Consider the following 24,352-nt stretch of genomic DNA (forward strand, 5'->3'; position numbering starts at 1 on the left):
AGGGCGATGTGTCCCATGAAATGCATGTATTCTACTCCATCTATGAGGCTAAATGGAAAGAATGAGCCAATATGATTTTTTCCCCCTGCTGATAAGCTGCTTCCAGATTACCATACGTTCATAATATGTCCAGAAATTGTTGAAGTCCTTATTTCTTGACTGTATGATGTACGTTCTGTATTTATGAAGGTCTGTAGCATAAATAGGTTGGCATTTTCCTTTGACCTGTATTTTCTGAGCTATGACGTATTAACAACAGCCATGAAATAATATGCTGCTATGAAATCATTAGCTGAACCACAAGGAATGCCTTTCTTTATTACCTATAGCACTCAAAAAGAGCTGTCAATGTCCTCATAGCAAAATGTCAACTAGCACGCTTCAGAATCCCAAAGGATGAAGCTATAGAGAGATGAGTTACGTTGACAGATAAAAGATTTTTCTAGATGTGTGTAGCCTGTGTGTATATATATATACTTTACTATTACTATAGGGCTGAGCTAGATTTTTATTAATGTTTTTCTGCTTTACATTTCAGGCAGTTTATTAAAAAAGATTAATGTGACAGGTAATATATATATATATATATATATATATATATAAAGATGCTCAATGTTAACTATAGGCTGTTGATAACAATCATGAACATGTTTTTTTAAATCCAATTTCATAACTGCAACCAGAACGTTTCAAACTGGTAATGTCGGGTGATTTCGATCCTTTCTATCTCTGCTGAATTTACGAGCCCCTTTTGCACCAGACAAGCTTAGATTTCTTTCAAGTAAATGCCAACCCAAAAAAGAGACCCAAGCGTGTATACGCAATCAATATTTGTTCTCAAAAGGCCGTGATGTTCTGACGTTTCACTTTTTTGTGCACTCGACGCTTTGATTTGTGTTTATCGCAGAAGGCCAGATCTCATAGAAGAACAGATCGTGCACGGTGCGAAGCAGAAGGAGGGAGGGAATGGAGTTAAATTAAGGATAACATTGGACTGACAGTGATCAGGGCACCTCTCGTTAAGATCCTCGGCTCTGTGACGTGAGAAGGTCTGACGGCGTGATGGGGAGGGGGGAAGGCGGCAGTAAAAAGTTTTCCGAGCCGTCGTCCCCCTTCAATTTGCATGCTTAATGATGCTGAGCAGGAGTTAATAGTGGGTGTAATGGCTTCTGACTGACCGGGCTCTGGAGTGGACCACGGGCTGGGCCACCGGAGCAGGGGTGGGGAGGGGTTAACGCACCATACGGCTCCTCGCTCGCTCGCTCTCTCTCTCTCTCCCTCTCCCTCTGACTCTCTCTGCTGTCTTGCGTGAGATAACAGAGCTTGCCGCTGTGGCCTTGTCTTATTAAACATGTTATCATTGCCTGTAACCTTTCTCTCCCCTCCCTTCCTTTTCAAAATAGAGGAAAAGCTGCCTTTGTCTGTTTTTATTCAGGGACCTATCTGACCCACTGCGAGAGGAGAAAGAGACCTGAAAGAAATCAAATGGCAATTCCTGTCTACATTAATGTGGTCCTTTGTTCTGAGAGGGACGCCTTTGTGAGTATTCGGTACACTTTGTCCGTTTAGTCAGGCGGTGGATATACTCAATTGTCAGCAGCATGTCCTCGGTGTAGATACAGCCATCTAAACACAGATCAGCCACTCCAAATCACACACGAAACACAAGCAAAGGAAAACTCGTTCTTAGATAAGCACTAAAGGGCAAAGTTCAGGAAAACCGCTGTAATATTGAAAAGATAACGATATTGTCTGTAGAACGCTTGTGGTGTGAATATATTTATTTGCTTTTTCAAGGATGCATAAAAATTCTGCACTTAAAGGGATAGATCACCCAAAAATGAAAATGGTTCCAAACCTGTATGAATTTCTTCTGCTGAACACAAAAGAAGATATTTTGAAGAATATGGTTAACCAAACAGTTGATGGACGACCCCGTTGACTTCCATAGTAGGAAAAAATACAATGGAAGTCAATGGGGTCCATCAACTGTTAAGTTTCCGACATTCTTCAAAATATCTTCTTTTGTGTTCAGCAGAAGAAAGAAATTCATACAGGTTTGGAACCATTTGATGTTGAGTAAATGATGACAGAATTTTCATCTTTGGGTGAACTATCCCTTTAAACATGTTTACAGCATTGCACTTACATTGGATTTTTGGATTTTTCCAGAAGTTTTAGAAGCAGAAATGAGCAGTTTGTAATGCTTATCTTCCATACAGATTGTGTTGTTCAAGCTGCAAATACCAGCAAACCTGTAACTTATACATAATACATGGAAAATACCATTTAGACCAATGGTCTTTTCCGTGTATTATGTAGACGTTACAGGTTTACTGGTGTGATGAAGTTATAACTTTACACAGACAATGATAGTAAGCAATTTTATCAAATCAGGTATAGTACACTGTAAAATGTAATTAGTTGACCTTACTTAAAAAAAGTATGCAAACTCGTTGCCTCAAAAAAATTAAGCAAAGTAAGCTTAAGATTAGTGAGTTAGAAAAGCTTGTTTATTTTAAGTGTGCAGTACTAAATCAAGTAGTACCACTAGCACGTTTTTTTTATGTTCATGTAACTTAATAGTCATGATTAGTGTTAACTTAGTTTTTCATTTTGTGTGGATTGCTTGATATAAATTTAACCCCACTTAGAATTACTAAATACCTACAACTTAACACTTTTAGTTCTGCTCACTCATTTTTCAAGTTCACTTAAATTAAAGAAACCAATTTCTGAGTTAGGTTTACTTTATTAATTATAGCACTGTCCTTGTACAGCATAATATTTAGAATTTCTTAAAAGTTTCCATTATACAAAAAAATAAAATAAAAATTGTTTAATTTAGTTTTTAGACACATTGACATCAAGAATCAGCCTGTGAATCTCAACAATGGTGACAATTATAAAGCATGTTGCAGTGCATTCTGGGTGCAACCAATCAAAACTCATTCATGGCTCCCATCATGCATTGCTGCATGAATAAATAATGAGCTTATGATCAGGGGTGATCTGTTTGTCACCATTGTTGAGATTCATACGCTAATTCTTGATGTCTGTGTGTGCCTACATAAAAAAAAAAAGTTTTTTTTTTTTTTTTTTTTGATTATTTGGATTTCATTGAAATGGCTAAAAAAAATATCCTGTACCAGGACAGTGCTGCTATAATTAATAAAGTAAACCTAACTCAGAAATTACCTCTGAACTATATGAGTTAAGTGAATCAGGTCAAATGATTGTGAAATAACGATTATTTTAAAACACAACCATCAACATCAGATCACCTTTTCTGTTTGTTCATCTGGCTGTTTTAACTCAGATACAGCAGTCAAACAAAAGGTTAAATTAATGATATAATGGTCAAGAGCCCAACTAAAACAAACACTAATCACCACAATGGTGGCTTAAAATTACGGTTTTCACCTTCAGCCAATAGTAGCTATTGAAGGGCGAGTCTTGGCGTGGCCATATATCACCGTCTAGCATAGAGAGGACATTCATAAACTTACTTTTTCTAAATGAATCCAGCTCAAGTAGACTAAGCTGGTACAATTTTTCAACCTCAAAGTACAAGTAACTTACTAAAAGCGAGTGTTAATAGCAGGTTGAAAAAAAATGATTAAGGTCAATTTACTATTTTTAATTAAATACGATGTTTGCATTTACAGTGTACCCCCCAGTACCCCCTGTAATTCGAACTATGGCTCAAGGTTGCTTTACATTGTACATACAATACATTTGCACACCTTTTATCCAAAATAGATATGTTTTTAGCTGATTCTTGAAGGTAAACAAAGTTGATATATTATGATGCGTAATTTCATAATTTAGGAGCATTAACACTAAATAAACTTCCACCTACTGTGGACAACCCGAAAATGAGGAATGGACAAAAGACCAAGTTCAGATGATCTAAGGGACCAGGCAGGGCAGAGGGGTGGAGTAGATCTGACAGAGATGGAGGCGCAATACCATTTAATACCTAAATGTTAGAAGTAATATATTAAAGTGAATTCATGATGCCACTGGTGGCCAGTGAAGATCATGCAGTGGAGGAGTAATGTGAGCAGAACGTATGAATGTTCAGTTAAAGTCAGAGTAACACTTTATTTTAAAGTTCCCCATTAGACATTCTGTTGTAGTTGAGCATTAGTAGATGGTTAGGGTTAGTAGAATAAGGGGTTAGGGTTACTATTAAATAATATTAAATACTAAAATATTAGGTAACACTTTATTTCGATTTGATATTCTACCGACTATAAGTCATTTTTCAACTACATGTCAACAAACTATTAGCAGACTTTCTGCTTAATATCTGCTATCACTTTATTTGGATGCTTCTCCAACAGACATTCTACTGACTATAAGTAAATTTGCAAGTACATGTCAACTTATTCTAACCATAAGCCTACCAGTCTACTAATTCTCTATTTAATATTTTAGTATTTAATATAGTTTTTTTTATTAATAACATTAAGTTAATAATTTTAAAATAATCTTATGGCATTATTTTCAAAACTGGGGGTATTTATGCATCTCATTTCCATAGACTTCAGTTGTACATTACTGTAAACACAGTCTTTCCTTGTTTTTACAAATTAAAGTCAGTCTTCGATGAGCATCTGTGGAGTTTCAAAAGAGTTTAACTTGCATTGAACCTATAACATTACTTTAAAGTGAATAAAGTGCAGATAATAAGCAGAAATTGTGTTAGGAACAGGATAAGGGGTCAAAACACTTCAGCTAAAAAATATTTGAGGTAATCCTAGCTGATAGCTTCTTTGTTTTGTATTCAGTTAATAGGTATCACAATTTGAATGATTCAAAAGCCTCTCTGGCATGATGTGACTGATCGTCGAACAGCTGTGAATCACCGTGACCAGTACCCATAATCCACTGCGATACACGTTTTCCACTTTAATCATAATTGCACACATGTGCTCAAAGAGCAAATATCAGTAATGTGTACCCTTTCTGAATGGTTTTGCACCTCAACTCTCAGTGTGTGTGTGTGTGTGTGTGTGTGTGTGTGTGTGTGTGTGTGTGTGTGTTATATCCCCTATCACAGCTGTTAATGTATTTCAAACATCATTTCAGTGTTGATTTGTTTGCCATGTGCTCTGGCACATAACTGCTCCAGGTTGGCATTGCCCTACCGGGCCCCGGTGCCAGCACGGCTGGCATGACAGCGGTCGTTCCTGATGGCCACAGGTGCAGTTGTGGCCAGTCTCTCTCCTCCAGGTGTAACCTCACTGTTGAGTGTCACTCTGAGAAGCTTCCATCTGCTGTGGAAAGTCGTGTAGATCCCAACCTCTCCTGTCTGCTCTCTTCCTATCTTTCATCTCTTTCGTTTTGACATTCATACAGGGCTGATGTCTGGTTATCCACCAGATTTAGCACATATACAGGATAAAAAGCAGTTTTACACTTAATACGCTCTACTAGACTGTTTTGAAAAATAACCATATCCAAAAGAAATGTCATATAGAATTGTTTTAAAATCTCAATCGTTTCCTTGACAGCAATGAGATTGGGTGAAAAATGTATTACTTGCTTTAATTTCTTGTTTCCCAGTAATCTCACACGTGAAAACAAGTTGTAGAAGACATCTCAACAATCTCTTAAACCGATGAACATGATTTCACCAAGTGCAAAATGTTCCTGGATCAACATCTTTGATGAACCTGGAACAACATTCCAATTAACCAATTAGATTTGAGGGACAAGGCGTACAACCAGGGTTTTTAGGGATAAGTTATAGGTTTAGGGGTAGGGATATGGTTAGGACAGAATTTTCGGATTGGGAAGGTTGATCCAGGGACATGTCTTGGCAAAATCAAAATGCAGTCTAAGGTTGGAGATATGAACTCCAAATTATGAAGACCAAATTATCTGACGTATGCTATTCACATTTATTCCATAGTACTATATTCTTAATGAACATCAAAATAGTCTAATAATATATATTTATTTATTTATAAAATAGATATATTATATTATAATATAATAATAATAATAATAATAATAATTAAAATATTTATTTATTTTTTCAATTATTTTTATGAATACTTTCTTTGTATTTTAGGTTTACATTTAGGAAATTTACATTTATGTTTTTATAGAATCAGAGCTATGAACAAACAATTGTGAACATGGTGAAATGATCCAACGCTATCTCGCAACCAATTTGTACGAGTGAGTAAAAGGTGGTTAATTCGTACGACCTCACTTGTACGAATTCGTATGATGTCTAATCCGGTTTAGGGGCGGGGTCAGGGGTAGGTCATTCGTACGAAAATATGTACGATTTAAAATATGTACGATTTAGCAAAAATTGTATGAATTAGTACGAGTGAGGTCGGATGAATTCGTACGAATTAGCCACCTCGAAAAATTTGTGATAACAAATTGATAATGATAATGAAACTGATAAAAGAGCATCATTACTGCATCGTTTTATTATGGTGACGTGAGTCCACAATACAGCATTGCTTTCACCTTTGTAATTTACAAGTGCACAGCGATCCCTTGTTGTTGTCATTGTGGTTATGAGCTTCCTGTAGGAACAGATATAAGGGCAACAAATGTTCTGCGTCAACATGCATGGATAGACTGGAGCGGCATCAGAACCCAACGGAAAGAAAAAAACAAGAAGTGATCTTATAATGAGTGCAGCTTTTAAATTAAAGAATTGCGTGCTGTTTTTCTTGTCGTTCCTCAACCCTGACCTATGCTATTGTCATCCCATAATAACATTGTTTTTATGGCAGTGATTCATCACTCACCCAAAAGGTAATATAATACTGAGGACCTACAGGCGGCACAATTAAGTTTGTGTTTGACAGTGGGAGATGCTTGTCTCCCTCGCACACTTGCATACTTAATACAAGTTCCCCTCCCACACCGACCAACGTCTTTGAGACTCTCAGTCTGCTCTTTTAAGTCAAGGATGGTCTAAAATAAGATCAGTGGTTGACCTTGTCATTAGCATGTTTTAGATATTCAAATTATGCATAATTGCAAATGTTAGACGGATGAAACATTTATTCTGATATGGTCCAGATGAGTCAATACTAAATCTCAAAACATGATATTACAGTTAGGCTAATAGTTATTAATAATATTTCAAACAATTTTGTTTTCTGTTTTCATTAGTTTGAATTATTGTTTCACGTTTAATATTTTTCTCGTAATATGCTTAATGATACGCAGGTGCGTATGGAATCAAGGTCATGCAAGACTGATCTTTGGAGAACCCATCATCCTACTTTTAGTGAGTGACTTGGCTAATTTTTTTTGTGAAAATACAGTAGTCAACATTTGAAGTGTTTTCATCAAGGTTAAACATAAATTTTGAACAATACCTGTTGTCATAGGACAACTTTGATGAACTTTTTTGATCCACTTCAAATGTTGACTATTTTGCCATGCTATATAATGTGTGATTGCTTAAAAATATTAATTTACTTACTGATGATTAACTTTCTCTACTCTTTATGTGCTAAGAGTCCTGGGTCAGGCTATGGGATTTTCTCCAAAAGTCAGTGCAGAAAATGTGAGTCTATAGATTCAATGTATACTTGGTCATTGTTTTAGTCCAAGGGCACGTCTTCGCTACGTCCCGACAGAAAGATCATGTCTGCATTTAAGTAAAATTTTTTTTATTCCCTTCCCTAGCTAACTTCCCTCTGTCTAGTTCACTTGGATGTACGCCATTGCTTTCGTTGCACGAGTGCCCACTACTGGCAGAACATTTAAATGTGTTTAAATGGAGCACCCTAAGCCCTTGATCACTTGGAATCTGCAATGGACCCTTATTTTTTCAGTTTTTTTCCCTTATGAATTTGTGTTACACACCATTATATTGGCCTGTTGGAGAAAATATAAAAAAATTACACAAACGAAAATGGTAACAATACTATAAACTATAACTGTCAGCTTGAGGTAGCTACAAGTATCATCCGGTTAAATGTCAGAATAACTAGAGCTGTGTGGGGTGGGAGTAAATTAAGCGTGATCTGCTGTGATGTCACAATCGTTTTGCATTGTGGTTTATGGATCTGCCTGAAGTTTACATATTGGGTGCTTCTCATTTCTTATTTGAGCATCCTTGTTTTTTTTTCTCACTTCCTTTCCGAGCGTCTTAGCTCCACCCCCCTTAGGATGCGAGGGAAGGATACATCTGTGTATCCTTGCTCATGACTCTCTTTAGGAAGCTTCCTCAATCCTTGTTCCTCGCCTTCTCGCAGTGCAATTAGAGAATTGATATGTCCTTCAAGATGGCCAAGTTCGATTGGTTTGCGGGTCACGGGCTAGAGGACGGAGGAGCGAGGAAACGAGGAAGCATCAATTTGAGTAATGAGAGGCACCAATTGAGTAGACTTGCTCCCTCTGTCAAAATCGGGGGATCAAGGATCTGTCCAAATAAACTTCTCTCGCCCACGTGATGAAGTTGAACGCATTTCAAAATGGCGGTGGGTATTCCCGTGAGGGGGAGTGCTTAGGGAAGTTTGCGAGTGTATGTCTAAAAGTGGAGTTAAACGCAGCCTAGCATCATTTTTTTTTGGTCCTCCACAACAGGCTTCGTCACACCTGTGACGTTGACCAATAGGAGCACAGAAGCTCTTTCGTACAGAGCTTTCAAACGTGGCGGAACGAAACTGAGGCAATGGTATTGTTGCTGAGGTGGAATTTTGCAATGGAGGAAAGTTTCGTGGATATTTTACCTCAAGTTCTCTTTGAAGGATTGACAGTCCACACTGCCCTCTTCATGCAATCCAGGAACGTGTCCACTGTCAGGTTTTCTTTCTTCTTTTTTTTACTTTTCTGATGACAAGACAGCCTGTACAAAACACAGCGTTTTGGTAGCCATTGTTTGTTACACCCTTGTTTTCAGAAGTCAGTCAGTCCCTAGTTCCGCCTTCTCGATGACATCATGCACATCGTTAAAGACGACAAGCGATGATTGGTCAGGAAGCAGTGTAGTCTGAACACAGAGTCAAAATCGTTTAGTCTGACACAATGCCTATCGTAACAGACAAACATATTGGAACCCGGCATTAAGGTGGCAACCTGTCAAGTCACAGAAATATATACTGTATGTATTTGAAAGAACTATAGTAATAGTAACTAAAGTTAATAAGTTTCTGAAATGCATTGAGACTGCCAAGTTGTGTTCCATTCTTTTGCACTTCATCAAGCTGGTTTTAAACATATGAATGTAACACTCATGGTGCAAATGGCTGAAAAAAACAAACAGCCAAATAGAAAAACATAAATTATTTAAGTGGCCACTATTATATCAAACAATATTTACTATATATGTAAACTAATTTTTTAATACAGTGAGTGAATTTGTTTCACAAGCGATGTTTGGTGGCTGTAACAGTGCTTTAAAAGTGGATGAATTTAGCAGTTTATAGCAAGTTAAAGCACAAAACGCTGTCAGCACGCTAGACTGTTGCACGCTGAGAAGTTGCCATCAAAGCACTGGTGCAAAAATACAAAAGTTGACAAATCAAAAAAAAATGCTTAATATAAATCAAAAATGACCAAAAATGTCAAACTAGTCAACAACACTAGACGACCTTAATCTTGACACTTTCCTAGCATTTATGCTCTATAAGAGCGTTAACGACTGCTGAAAACAGGAAGTGGCAGCCTCCTGGACAGACTTTCTGTTGTTTTTGGTGCAGCTGCACTCAGCGATAGCATCCCTGCCAGTCGTCCCGTGCCTCTCCTGTCCAGCCGTCCCCGCGGTCCCACGCCGGGTCCGTGTCCAGACGCATGTGAGCGTGTGTCTGGCCGCATGGCGCGGCGTTGTGTCCTGTGGCCCTGTGCTCCCGTCATGTGAAGATGAATGGAGCTCTGTCACTTGGGCCGCTCTTCAGAGGCCCGCGCTCTGCGTGAGGAAAGTGCCAGTCATTAACGGCGGAGGCAGGATGAAAAATGAGTTAATTTACGGACAAGTCCTGCGAGAAGGGTAACGTCAGTGTCGTCCGCTCCTTATCCACCCCTCCCTCTTCGATCTCTCTTTTTCTCTCGCTTACTGTCTCTCTGTCTCTTTCACATTCTCTCTGTTTTACTCTCCAACTGGGCACCGGAGGGAGGGAGAATTACTCAGCAGATTTTTGAAAGAAGTGGCAGGGAAGTGGCCTGCGGTAAGCGAGATGAGGAGAGATGGAGGAGGGGTGGGGAGGGTGACGGGATAAGACAGGATGTTAATCAGACAGGGTTTTGCCAGATGAGAGCTTATCCCTTGCCTTTACAGCAGCAGTGCATGACATGGGCTGTCTACTTCACACCTTAGACATTATGGCCCAAAGCCACCTTTGCAATCCACCCACGCTAAGTGTCATGAGCACGACACGTCTTGTAAATCACCAATGGTCCACAGTCGCCACTACTTTTAATGTGAAATAGTTTATTAGGGATGCCAGTAGATTAAAATAACCACAATGATTATTTTTTTTCTATTGTAATTAATCATCTCCTTTTGAGGAATCTGCACTGCCCCCAGGAAATTACCTTTTATTTATTTATTTATTTATTTATATAGGCTACATATAAATACTTTTAGACCAGTAAACTTAGTGATTTCTATCAGGATGTGAAGAGACTTTAAACCAGCATAACAAAAACTGTTTCTGGAACAAATCGCCTACCCTGCCTGTAATACAATTAGAATGAGTATTGTTGTGACTGTGTGGAGGTTTTGATTTGATCAGAGGTGGTACTTGGCATGAAACGTCTGACAACCACTGTGCTTATACACTTTTAATTCCTTTTGAATAAATGACAACAGCATTATATGTAACAAAAATGATTTTATTGATATCACCAGGAGTTAAATGAGCCTTTGATTTGCTCGTAGTTGATATTTCATACCTGTTGAGCTCTGATAATAATTCAGTTCAGCCATGCAAGTCATTTTTTGTTTGTAATGTTTAGCTGGCTTTGTTCTGTATTCGAAAAGGGGATTACCAATTATAAAGTGAGAAGAATTCAGCTGGTCATGTGATCTTAACATGGTGGCCACCATGATAGAAGGAAGAGAAAAACGGCTTTGTCTAGGCTGCTGATATGGCAGAAGTCTTCATCTCATGTGAGTGTACTTTACACGTTTATCAAAAGTACTGTTTCTTTCTTTCTTTCAGTGTACCACGTTTTTAATTAGAAATACTGCACTTTTAAAAGTCCAGTTTAGATTAAAAATAAATTAGCTGTCAAAAGGTTTTTTCTCATCACCAACAATGAACAGAACGAAACAACGGTGTTCCATGAAATGTGTACAAAATAGAGCATGGTACTCTTAAAAAATGCAAAAAAATGCAACAAAAAAAAAAATGAAAGGAGGTGCTTAACCTTTATCAAATGTTGATCGTAAAAGCGAGGTCAAACTGAATATTATATGAGCAGTTCTTTTTTATTACTTGCTAGTTTTAGACCAAATGTAACGTTAATGCTAGCTTCATTTTATGTTTGATATATGTATATAAATGTTATAACATATAAAACATGTCTCTCAACAAAATTGCAATATCTTCTTATGTCAGATAAAGTAAACGCATTTACTGTGTTAAATAAGTTCATATTTTGTCAGCCCTAATAAAATGACATAATACTGAAGATGGGATCTTGCTTTTCAGTCTTTCTCTAATCACAGCTCAGGCTTGATGCGTGCAAACATTCCCATCAATAGGAGCTGTCAATTGATGTTTTGCTATATTACTTGGAGCTGAGTCTAGAAGACCTGTGGGGCTTCCCTGTCCTATAGTCACCCAATCAAAAATATTTACGATCCATCATGGTTCTTTTTATTAGATTGTGGTTTGAGATTTCACCCTGCCAGAAGGTCTCATAGATTTAGTAGCGAGTAAAAAAAAAACCTGAAAGATATTGAAAAACTGTTGCTGCACTGCGTGGAAGGACGTTTTGGCATTGTGCAGTTGTAGGTCATCCAGTTGTTTGGTCTTTTAACCAACTTTATATGCGTTGCATTTTCATTAGTCACCTTATAATCAAAGCTTAATAAACACTGTAGGCCTACACTATATGGCAGCTTTTTATACCTGTTCTCAGATAGGGCTAACTTTGTTGAAATAGGTAAGACTTGGTAATGAATTTTGATTTCTGTATGGACATCCACGGTTAGTGAATGTGTGTGTATGTGAGAGAGTGAGAGAAGACTTTAATAATCCACTGCAATAATAAGACACCTTTTAAAAGGTATCGAAGTGAAGACAGAAAGAAGGTGTGTTGGGTTTTGTGTGTGCTGGTGTTCCTGTGTAATTTAATTTTATACATCATAAACGCCAGTGAGCGCTGTAGTCAGGCGTGTTCCACCACTGTGGCGGAAGCTATAAATTAAAGTAGAATGTTTCTTCTGCTCTGAACCCTTTTTCCCCCTTATTCACTTCACTTGGAGAGGAAGTGAAAAGTGAGAGAGAACAACGGAAACGTATTAATGCGGGAGAACGATGGTGCTTAGTTTTCAAAATAAATGAAGGAGAATGGAGATGATGAGGGAGATAGGAGATCTATTGCAAAAACTTGGCTTTCCAAATACAGGCTGTGTGACTCTCGTCATAATATATTCATGAATCCTGACTGCATTTAATTTTATGATTCTCTTTCATATGTGACTCCTCTCATTTAAAGTCTCTTTGTAGAGTGATCCAGTTTACGAATAAATCATACTGCGGCGTCTCACCCAGAACTAGATTGCGATTTATTCCAGAGACAGAAGGAAAAATAAAAAGGCAAAGGGGAGTGGGGTAAGATGTGCCGCCTCCCCTAAATCTAGCAAACTGTGCAGCAGAATTGTTGTCATGTCACCATAGATTCCCATCATTTACAGCTGCCTGTGATTGAGTAAAAGCTTTTTTTTATGCTAAAACTGTTTTTGCATGTCAGAGGAAATTTTCTACATGACGGTTAGAATTAATTTATGCCAAAGCAAATTTTCCAGGTCTAAAAATATAAAGCATGTAATTGTATTGGTGATGTATAAAACCATTTGGATAAAGACTAGTTGTAAATTACTAAAAGGGAGCATTTTTCTCAAAAAAGTTAACTGTGGGGTGAAGTGTAAAAGATAGTTTGGGGTAAGCTGTGCCATTAGCTTAGCTAATAAGTGATATTGACCTTTTCATTCAAATGTAGAAAATCCTGTTACAAAATGTTGAATATTATTTCATCTTATTTAAATATTCTGACCCACTTTAAGTACACTTTAAGACACGTAATATAAAGTGGGTGGGACCAAATAACATAAAAGGTGGTCATTATTAACATTTATAAGGTAATCTGTCACAGTAACATGGAGGTTTTTTGCTGTTGTAATATTTATTTAGTTTTATTTTTGTACTGTTGATTAATTTCTAATCCTACATTTTGTGTCTCCTTGGCCTCCTCTGAGAAATCGGCGCTGCACTTTTATAGACTGCGGGATAGAAACTAGCATTTAAATCTATTTCCCTTTTTTAATTAATGATTCTCGTAGTGAGAAGCACATCTCTGCTTAATGATCAAGCGCTGGGGAATCCTCTGTGCTATCTCCAATTTCTGCCATCTACCGGAGGTTCACATTAAACGTTAATAGGATGTCAACTATTGATTATAGTGTAAATAACCTACATTACAATACAGAGGCCTTTGATTTTCTTTTACCTCTCATTACACCTCTTTTCTAGCTGCTTTTTATGGTGCCATTTTCTTTTTCCACCCTCATCTGCTTTGTTTTTTTTATAACTCTTTCTCTCTCGCAGGTTTTCTGCCTGATGCTTTTCAACCTGTAGAAATATTTTGTGATTTGGAGAGAACATTTTTGAAGATCTCTCTCTTCTGCTGTGCTGTGTATTAACATCTCACAGTTTTTTGTCGTCTCACCTCAGATTAAAGGAATATTTTGAGCTCTTTTAAACTCTTTTAAAATGTCTCAGGACGGTATCCAAGTCCTGCTGTCAATTACCACAGACACTCATTTTGACTCATCCCTCAGTGAGTATATGCGTCAAAAGCATTACAGCAAGTACACTTATGCCTCGTTTCCACTGAGCAGTACGGTACGGTACGGTACGGAACGGTACGCATTTATTTGCGTTTCCACTATCAAAAGTTGTGAATGGTACCAAAATGCCGAACCGTACCGTACCACTTTTTTTTAGGTACCCTTCCATTGGGGTACCTAGCACAGTGGAACGGTACTAAAAGGTGGAGCTAGACTCACTGCGGGACGTTGATTGGTTGACAGAGAATCGTCACTTGCGCGTGCTACAAGGGGAATGACAACATAAGAAGCGCCATTTTTTAATATACAGTTTAATATAATACTACTGTTACTGTATCACGAAATGTTATTTTAAGAGTTTTTCAGGCGAGAATGTAGTTGTTTAAAGCTCAAATCTGTGGTTTATTTATAAAGATGATTTTTTTTTTCCCGGTTGTGAGATCCATGCGGTCAGCGGGCGCTCGGCGCTCATGTTTTCTGGCTGGATGAGCCTTTCCTCGGCTAGTCTTCTGACGTTCGTCGCTAAGACGCTGACTCCGACGGTAGTGGTTAAACATGAGATATTTCGTCTTGTGTAGACCTAACGGGCGATCTTTGGTCTCGTGAATATATAATGAGTTCCCTGTCAATCGTTTTGGCTGAGGGGAAGTTTAGTTTCATATTAACGTTATAGGCTATTTGTATTTAACTTTACTTGTAATGTTAGACTAGAGCGCTGCATTTGGATATTTGACTGAATTGTTTGCTTTATTTCTTATTGTATAGCTTCTTGTACCTTTTACTTAAACTTTTATATAGGCTATTATTGATAAAACTGAAATTTTACAAAAAGAAATATGGTTTCTTGTCATTTTTTTTTTTTACAAGATTATCACTGATGTTTATTGCAACATTTGTACAAACGCATATATTGCCTGGAATATGTTTAATTTTTTTTATTTAAACGAAAAGAGGTAACGTTAGGGTTGTGTTTTAAATTTCGTTTTGTTATAAATAGAATAACGTATAACGTGCAGTGAATAATCAATATGCGTTGCGCATGAACCACATTTGTGTCCCTATAATGTTTAATTTATTTAAATGAAAACGAAAAGAGGCAGAGTGGTGTTTTATAACAGATTTCGTTTTATTGTTGCTTTAAAATGTACATACAGAGTAACAGAGATAACCGGAGTAGCAGAGCGAGCTGAGTGACGCTTTTAAAAACGCGCTGTACCATTTGCATGTAGGAGTCGCACATGGCAAGTACAGACTTTGCGTACTTGATATTGAGAAAAAGCCTAATGTCGGCGCTTGTCTTCTTGTGACAAACATGTCGAGGAGCAAGAACAAGATCTGCTGCATGTCATCCATTGTAGTTTACTATGTTCTTCTTCGCGCGAAAATGACGTCGATCGAAACACCACGCCTATCAAGTAAGGGTACTGTTGGCAGTGGGAACGCTAGCCAGATCATGGTTAACAGACCCGAACCGTACCGTACTGTCCCGTACCGTACCGTACTGCTCAGTGGAAACGAGGCATTATAATGGAAGCTCAGTGTGCAAGTGGGCAGCTCTGTGAATAAATGTGTAAAATATGCAGTTATCACACTGTTTCATATGGAAGAATTAAAATTAAAACAAGTTAATTGTAAGTTAAGGTTTAAAATAAAATTGTCAAACTATGACATAAGACACAAATGGAGATATAAAATCACAATCACTTTCACCATGACACTAAAACATTACACAGTATTAGCATGAGACTGGAGTGATGGAATAACTTCAATTTTCAACTTTTTTAAGTTGAACTTTTTTTCAACTAATTCTTTTAAATTTAAGTTGAAACGACTTATACAGCCAAGTTGATTGTACTTACTTTTTTCAGTGAAATAAGCGACTTACAAATGAGGAACGTCATTTTTCATGAGGTAGCCTATGCAATGCAATAGTTAAAAAGAAAAAGATTTTCAGTGAATAACTCATCATATGGCTCCAGAAGACTTGCAATATAGTGCACAAGTCACATGGACTAATTTTCATACTTTTTGAAACTTGACATCCATTAGTCTCCATCTTTGTGCACTGTATGGAAAAAATCAGCGTGAACAGTGTGATAAACATTTCCCTTTGTGTTCCACAGAAGAAAGACAGTCATGTGGATTTGGACTGACATGAGGGTGAGTAAATGATGAAAGAATTAAAAACATTTTTTATTTTTTTATAGACTTTTATAGACTTTTTACTGTGTAGAAAATACTGTATTGGAATTTATTCAAAAATAAATAATACATTAAATATTATATTTATTTATTTGTTAAAATGCAATAAACTTTGCAAAGGTGAAGGTGAAACTATGAAGTATGTCATATAATTTTTAAAAAGGTGAAGTGTGCATTAATTTCTGTCCCACTAGCGAGCTATAAATAATAAAAAAATAATGAACAAAATGATTGTTTCGAAACACTATTTGATGCTTCTAGTGGGGCAGAAAATACACGGTGCATATTTAAAATATATTACTTTTCACTCAGTGACTTTAAGTCAATCTTTCCCCCCTCATCTCTCTCTCTCTAGTGTGGTGGCATTAGCGGAGCAGCTGTGCTTGGTTGCTGTGTGTCAGTGCTTGGTGGCCTGCTATGCAGTACAGAAACACAATGGCATAAATGATTATTTATGATCTGTCACCTTGCATCTCCAGACCTATCAGCACAGAGATTCATTAGTGTAACAGACTGTGTGCCACTTGCGCACGCACACACATGCTACAGTACGTCTCCTCAGGCCCATACCTTCTTGTTTGCATGATCGGTGCTGTATTCAGTAATTGTTCTTAATCACCTCATGCTCTCAGCTTTCTGGAAACGATTGAAGGCCTAATAATTTAGAGCTGATTCCATAATATAACATTTGTCTGATGGAATCAGCTCAGACGCTAATAAATGACAAAATCTGACACTCCTCCATATATCCGGATGTAATGATGGTGCTGAAGATGTCTCTCATTTGCCACTGAGACATTTTCAAACATGAAATTAATGACAGAAGGTTGCACACATGACCGTCTCCAGCGGAGCTCAGCTCATTTGAAGTCCACATATGTTGTTATCTCTCACTGTTTGCTGTTGTGCTTCGGATGAATTCTAGAACATTCTTTCAGGGATCACTGGTTATTCCATTAAAGCCAGTGTACCAGAATAAACAGAGACACTCAGATACTAAAATGGGATTTCTTGGAACTTCAGATATTCTAGTCATAATCAAATTTTTTTTTTTTTTTTAGCTATCTATGTTGAACTAATGGCTGAATACTCTCTAGCGATTATCATGCAATAGAACTCTATGGATGGGTTCCGTTCATTGATTTTCTCCATTGAGAGACTGACTTTAACGATAACATAACCTTTCAAGACAGACCTACCATGAGTGTTTTTGAGCAGTATTGAAGTATTTTCTTTAAATACTTCACAATAAACATAAAGGTGAAGTACTGTATGTCATTTCTGTCCCACTAGCAAACTATAAATTACTTAAATAACAATAATTTTATTTCCAACATATTTTGTTGCTGAAATATATTTCAAATATATTGCTTTTTACATAATTCACAGTGCTTTATGGCATGAGTATTTCATTTCTTCATAAATTAATGTATTAGTCTTGCACCTTTGTCTTTTTTCTACTTTTTTTATGTAATGTTTGTTTCAAATTTGTTGTGATTAATCCTACAACTGGTTGGTTTGGTTCATTGGTTCAATGAACAGGTTTTTAAAAATCCTATGGAGAAAATTAATTCGAAAAATACTGCTAAAAGTAGGTGGTCACTGGCTTGCCCATGTATTGCATAACCTTCCTTGACATTCTTTTCCAATGATGCAAATTTTTGAGAAGCATTTCATGGCAGAAGGCTCTATTTTTGTCACATCCATGACAAAAAGGCCAACTAAACTGACAGCAGATGCTGCCTTCACCATCCTGAGCCAACTCGCCTGCTGTCATTATCGAATTCAGTAAACTTCTCAGAAACAAGCCTCCTATTATTATTCTAATACCTTGATTAGACAAAATGCATGCAATAAGTTTGTCCGCGATTGATTGTCTGTTTGCGAGGACAGGCCGTTTCAAAGCGGGAGATGTGGAGCATGGTCCGAACAGTCTTTTGAATAGAGAGGCATTGTCTGAGGCTATTATCCTCACGTAGCATCGCACGCACAGCAAACATGCGCAACAACCGTGGCGATGAAGGAAAGTCCCTTTCACTGAGAGAGCGAGATAAGAGAGGCTGCCTTTGCTTTGGCTTTATAACTCCACGGCCCAGACAATGGAGTGAATTTCAAAGGAGCAGAAACAGGGGAGTTGTCCATTTTGCGTGCAGTTATCACCCTCGCACGTTCACCACATTGTTGAAAATGGAAAGGAAAAGCAGGATGAAAATTAGAAAGAGAACGAGGGAGAGCAAGCAATGGACTGTAGAGGCCTCCCATGCCCTCTTGCTGTGATTGTTTTTTGGGGGGAAAGAAATGAAGGGAGTGGGAAATCAGAACAAAAGACAAAAAGATGCCATAGCCATCAACTGGACTGTCTCCCTATTTAAAAAAGCCCTTTGAGTCTGATAGAGAGGGAGAGATAGAGTGGGGAGAGTCCCAAGAGAGGGGCCAGATAATGAAAACTCTTATCTGTCGTTCTCATTGTACCAGGCCAAGGCGATGAGAGAGACTGGTAAAGGAGGAAGCTTCATAACTGTGGACCGTTCCATTGCCTGGAGGGTATGGGGGGAGAAAGAGAGGCTTGGCAGGGGTTGAGAAGGACGGATGGCCTGAGCGTATAATTAAAGCAACCCAGCAGGCACACCACTTCATAAGACGTTGATATTTGGTTCAATTTTGGTCGCGGCGTCGGGTGACCAAAATTCAACGTCAGTTCAACGGCTAATGGTGACGTTAATTTGACGTCCAATACCGACATCAGCTGACGGTGATGTTTTGTTGTTTTTAGGTTTTGTTGTAAAGTTACCAAAACCCAACGTCTCTTTGACTTCATAATGGTGACGTCCACACAACCTCAAATTCTAACATTATTAGACGTTGATTTTTTGTTGGTTTTAGGTTGTGGTATTTACTAGCCAAAATCCAACGTCAATTTGACATCAAAAACTGACATTTAGTCATGAGGTATGGTGACAAAAACCCAACGTCTCTTTGACGACATAATCGTGACGTCCACACAACGTCAAATTCTAACATCATTAGACGTTAATCTTTTGTTAGTTTACGGTTGTCGTATTGACTAACTAAAATCCAACATCAAGCCAACTAAAATTTTTAATGAAAATTTCTGTGAAATTATTGTTTTTTCACTTGAATTAAGATATTTTAATTTAATTGTACAGGTTTTGTTAGGCAGCCATAGCTGGCAGGTTTGTTTTTATTTAATTTTTAACAGTGATAATGACCAAAACCCAACGTCTGCTAAACCTCATAATGTTAACATCCACACAACATGAAATTCTAACATTATTAGACGCTGATATTTTTGTTGGTTTTAATTTGTGTTTTAAAGTAACAAAAATTAAGCATCTTTCAAACGTCAGTGTCCTAGAATTGACTGAAATTCAATAAATGATTCAATAAATAAATAATTTCAAGCTCAATTTAACTTCAAAAAATAATTTTCAGTTGTGAAAAAAGCATTTTGGGACAAACCGCGCTCATATTGATTTAATGCAGAATGCAATTTTGATGCCTTAAATACAGGACGATTCTATGTTAATGTCAAGCCCTGTTTGCAATTATGTGCCAATGTTGCCAACTTTTTGCACAATTATTACAGACTGGTGATATCACTGAATTCGTAGTGTGCTCCCAAAACATTGCTTTTGGTGACATGCCATCTAATAGTTATATATTGCTCAGTCAGTTGTTGTTTGTTTGTTTGTTTTACTCTTCTTTCTTTTTTTGTGTACTGTACATATTTATAAGTAAATGTTAAAGATTTTACTACATTTTCACATCCTTACTGCCCTTTAGCATCAACACCAGGAAGGTTTTAGATTTTGAAATTGCGTGATGTCAGTTGTGTTGCTAGAAGATACAAATTTGGCAGTTTGGGTGAGCCTATGACCTTCTATCGAGCACCACAGTAGAACCAGTGTGACATCTTCATTAGATATGACATACCTAACAAATTATAACAACCGGTTTCTAATGTGTTATGTATAATTAATTATTTGGACATTTAAATCCTCGTCCATTTCCACAGGTTGATGACAAATGAGGTAATGGCCAGTTTCAACATGAATGTAATGCAACATCTGTCCAACGTTGGAGGTTTTTGGATGAAAATGAAAACTGGGTTGACGTCAGAAGCCAACACCAGATTGACGTTGGGTTCTGATGTCAACCCGAATAAAATGTTCAACCAAAATGCAACGTCCGTACGATTTTGGATGTTAACATCAGTCTGACATTGGGTTCTGACGTCAACCCGATTTAACACCATCAGGAGAGAGCAACCATGAACTGCATTTTGATTGTCAGGGTCCCTACACAGTGTTCACTACTCCCTACTTGAATTTCACTTCACTTCAGAACATTAATTCATGTATTTTTTTAAGGGCAAGTTGGTTTGTGATACTTACTTAATACACTCAATACATTCCCACAAGTCTGTCCATAGCATCAATGCATTCTTCATCCAGCGTGGCGGAAGGGAGCCGGTCTGGTTCTGTGGACCCAGTGGGATGTTCTATAGCATCAAGGCAATGAAAAGCACTCTCGCATCGATCTGTAATGAAATGCCATTCTGTACTCATCTCCTCCCTTAGACATATTATTCTCCTATATATTGATTTGACATTCTTTCTCGTCCTCGTGTGCTTTCCCCACGCAGCCCTGTAATAGTGTGGGCTGGACAGTAAACGAGAGTTATCTGCTTGAGTCCCATCTATACATACACATCAGCTGCTGTTCAAACGGCTTGGGAATCTGTTAATGGCGTCCGCAGCGAGACCATGCATTTCAGACATAAATAGACTTCGCATTACAAATCGCAGAAGCCTTTGGGCCTCTGTATAAATTTACTTAACTAGTTGTTGAAGAATGGGATATATATTTTATTTAAAGCACCATCTTAACTTCCTCTCTGGATGAAAAGGCAGCAGTTAAAGCCATCAGTAGAGATTGTTCTCGTGGCTTTGTGGTTACTGCAGATCCGTCTCCAAGTTTTGTTGAGTTATCAAAATTTGAAGTTACGACTGTTTTTAACACAACAATACTGACTAACATTTCAAGGTGACCACAGGAACCTAGTTTTTTTTTTCAAAACTAGTATTGTTTGAACTGTAAAGTTGTTTAAATAATAGTTTTACAGTCATTTTACCTTTAAGGATGTTACTAAGGACATTGGTGTTTCAGAACGTTGCTACCTAAACAACAATTCTATTCTAATATAAGAATTTTTCCCAAACGTTTTAAACGGCTGATTCCAAGAATCTTTGAGAATACACTTTTTTTCACCAGCCTGAAAGATTTTCAATGAATAGCAACTTAAATTTCTGGCTGTTTCTTACATAAATCTATCATATACGGCTTCAGATGATTTTACCGAACGAGTCGTACTGCTTTAACACTACTTTTATCATTTGTTTTTGGTAAATTCAGAGCTTAAACTTCTAAGTCCTCGTTCACTTTCATTATATTTAAAATATATTCGCCTAAACTTTCTCATTTGTATTTCACAGAAGAAAGAAAGTCACATGGGTTTGGAATGACATGAGAGTGAGTGATTAACTGAATTTTACTATTCCTGTAATCTCTTTTCCTATGCGATTGATCATGTAGGCAGTTAAACGAATCTACACTGCAAGACTCCATTTTCCATTGTCCGCCTGATCGTTAATGTGATCCTATTGATTCCTAATTTAGAGAGTGCTGTCAGGGTCACGTCCTCTCCTGACCAGTAGTACACGCCCTCGTGGAGTACGGTGCCCATGAACGACTGTGAGACATGTGGGTTTATGAATAACAAACAAATACGCACAAACAACGCCCACGTTCTCAACATCTCTGCGTCGCCCCTGCAGCAGCAGTCACAAATAAATACACTCTGCTGTTGCACAGTCTGACTCATCTGGTTGAGTCAGCGCTTGATTTGTATGCAAACCAGAAACGTAGTTGAGGTGTCTCGAGGTGAGGTCCTAACTGAGATCAGTAAATGCCGAACGGTGGTTGGGCCTTGATTACTAAAATGATTGTCAGTGTCAGGCTCAGTGATCAAGACCTCCTAACCACTACACATAAAGAGTAGATAAAAATAAGTCACCAAGCCAGACATATTGCCCATACTGTATAAGGAGTTCAGTATATGTACACTACCATTCAAATGTTTGGGGTTGGGGTTGAAGGGTTGACCCCTTTTGAACTTCTTATTACTTATTATTTTCATTTCCTCCCAGAATTTAAGATATACAAATGAATGGCGGATTCCCATCACTACGGACCACTTGTTGAAGGCTCCTGCTCTGTTCTGATCCCTAGATGTCTGAGTGGCCTCTTTTCAATGTAAGTCTATGAGATATTTTTCCCCATTTTATTAGAACCATAAGTCTGATCACTTCATAAAGTTATAGCACACCTCTCCTCAATAGCAGACATGATTTTAGGTGTCATTCATGTCCGTAGCACAAAACAGCAGCAAGGTTTTGTGCAGAATGATCCCAGACAGCATCCGGCCCACATCTGGTACACGTGGAATCCACACATACCAGATGTGGACCAGATCTGGGCCGACACTATGTTGCTGTCTGGGATAATACCATAAGAAGGAACCATAGTAAAAGTGACCACCGGTCTCAAGTCTCACGTAGGAGCTCCTGAAGGATAAAAGGAGGAGTGACGATAGTGCAAGGAGAGAGGACCAGGCCTGGACTTTACATTGTGCTTTGTTTATGTTTTTGCGGCAGTTGTCCGTGAGGGGCTGTCGCTTTAATTTCGGTTTGGTTTTTGTTTATTTTTGGATTAAAGTTTTATGAAAAAAAGTATTTTCTAAAAGTTCGGAAGGTAAGGTTATAATGACTGCTAGCCTTTCTTAATACACTTTCCTTGGGACTGACAGATTGTTTGATTTATCTGATATGGTTTGGCGATAATCAAACAATGATTCTCTTTTTTTCTATCCTGATAGCCATCCTGACATATGAAGAGAAATGTACTTGGGAGCTCTTTTTCTTAAAAAGAGCAACAAACTGGTTAATCACAGGTACAGTATAAACAATGAAATCAAGTCTAAGAGAACCGCTGGGGTCCAAAAGTGATGATTTTCTGATCACCTCCATCTTTCTTCTGATTCAGCCTCTGCTATTCCCTCTCTGTCTGCTAAGTGGCTCTGCAGCCCAAGATATCACACAGTGGCCTCTCTCTCTTTCACGATTTCTTTCTCCATGTCTCCTGATTTTTTCTCTTATACTTATAATGAGAATTGAATTGTTTCGATAGGGAAAGATGTGACCAGCATTGAATATAATTATAAATATACAGCTCCTCTGATTATAATGGTGATAAATAATGTTTGTGGGCTTTGCTTCCGGTAAGCTTTCAAACGATTCTTGCTCTCTGGTGGTTTACCAAAGTTTAGTGGCAATGCAGTCTCATTTGGCCATATTTGGACTTGGCATAAAGTCTATTCCACATTGTGTTTTATTCTGTCTAAGAACCACCCTGACATGCACATTGATCAATTAGAGTTTCTTTTGTTGTTACATGATATTTTGTGAAGGTTTTATTTATCGACGGGGTGTGATTAAAATAAGAGATTAATCTCTCGTGCCACTAAACTTAATATACCTAACCCGCCAAACACTTTCATACAGACACAGTTGACTAGTTGAAATGTTACGTGCCAAAGTGCCAAAACATCCAAGTTTTTATATCTCTATACCCCCATGATCTCTCACGAATACAGTTTGGAAAACTCTGGAAAAAAATTTCATCACTGTTTAAAGGTCTACAAAGTTTTACAACAGAAGAAATAAATAGTACTTTTAAAAAATAGGACAAAAGAAACAGAACAAAGAACTGAAGTGAAATGGCAGCATTTTTCTAAACAATATCAACAGCGACGCACGCAAACAAGTATAAAGTTCAAGACTATAGGGAAAAAGAATAGACAGTCTGATCCTTTATATAATCACGATGCATTTGTTTGTATTATGTAATTCAAACGCATGCTATAACAAAGATGTTTGTAATATTACCAGGATGATTTACATCTCAGACCTCTCTCTTGTTAAAACTCGGTTTAGGTTGATGCAGATCAGAGTTGATTTTTGGCTGAGCTTCCTGCCACTGCGCCGAGAAGTCAAAAAA

At 37.7% G+C, this 24,352-nt stretch overlaps 1 long non-coding RNA gene across 1 annotated transcript; it reads left to right on the top strand.

Moving 5' to 3' along the window:
* Window positions 1–1,260: 1,260 nt before the first annotated feature.
* On the top strand, window positions 1,261–23,834 carry LOC311097682. Its single transcript, XR_014609297.1, has 5 exons — window positions 1,261–1,539; window positions 16,135–16,171; window positions 22,444–22,549; window positions 23,172–23,246; window positions 23,339–23,834. It is a non-coding gene; the product is annotated as an uncharacterized lncRNA (long non-coding RNA).
* Window positions 23,835–24,352: the final 518 nt, after the last annotated feature.

The sequence above is a fragment of the Abramis brama genome (assembly GCF_963993115.1).
Source record: "Abramis brama genome assembly, chromosome: 15".
Lineage (NCBI taxonomy): Eukaryota > Metazoa > Chordata > Actinopteri > Cypriniformes > Leuciscidae > Abramis > Abramis brama.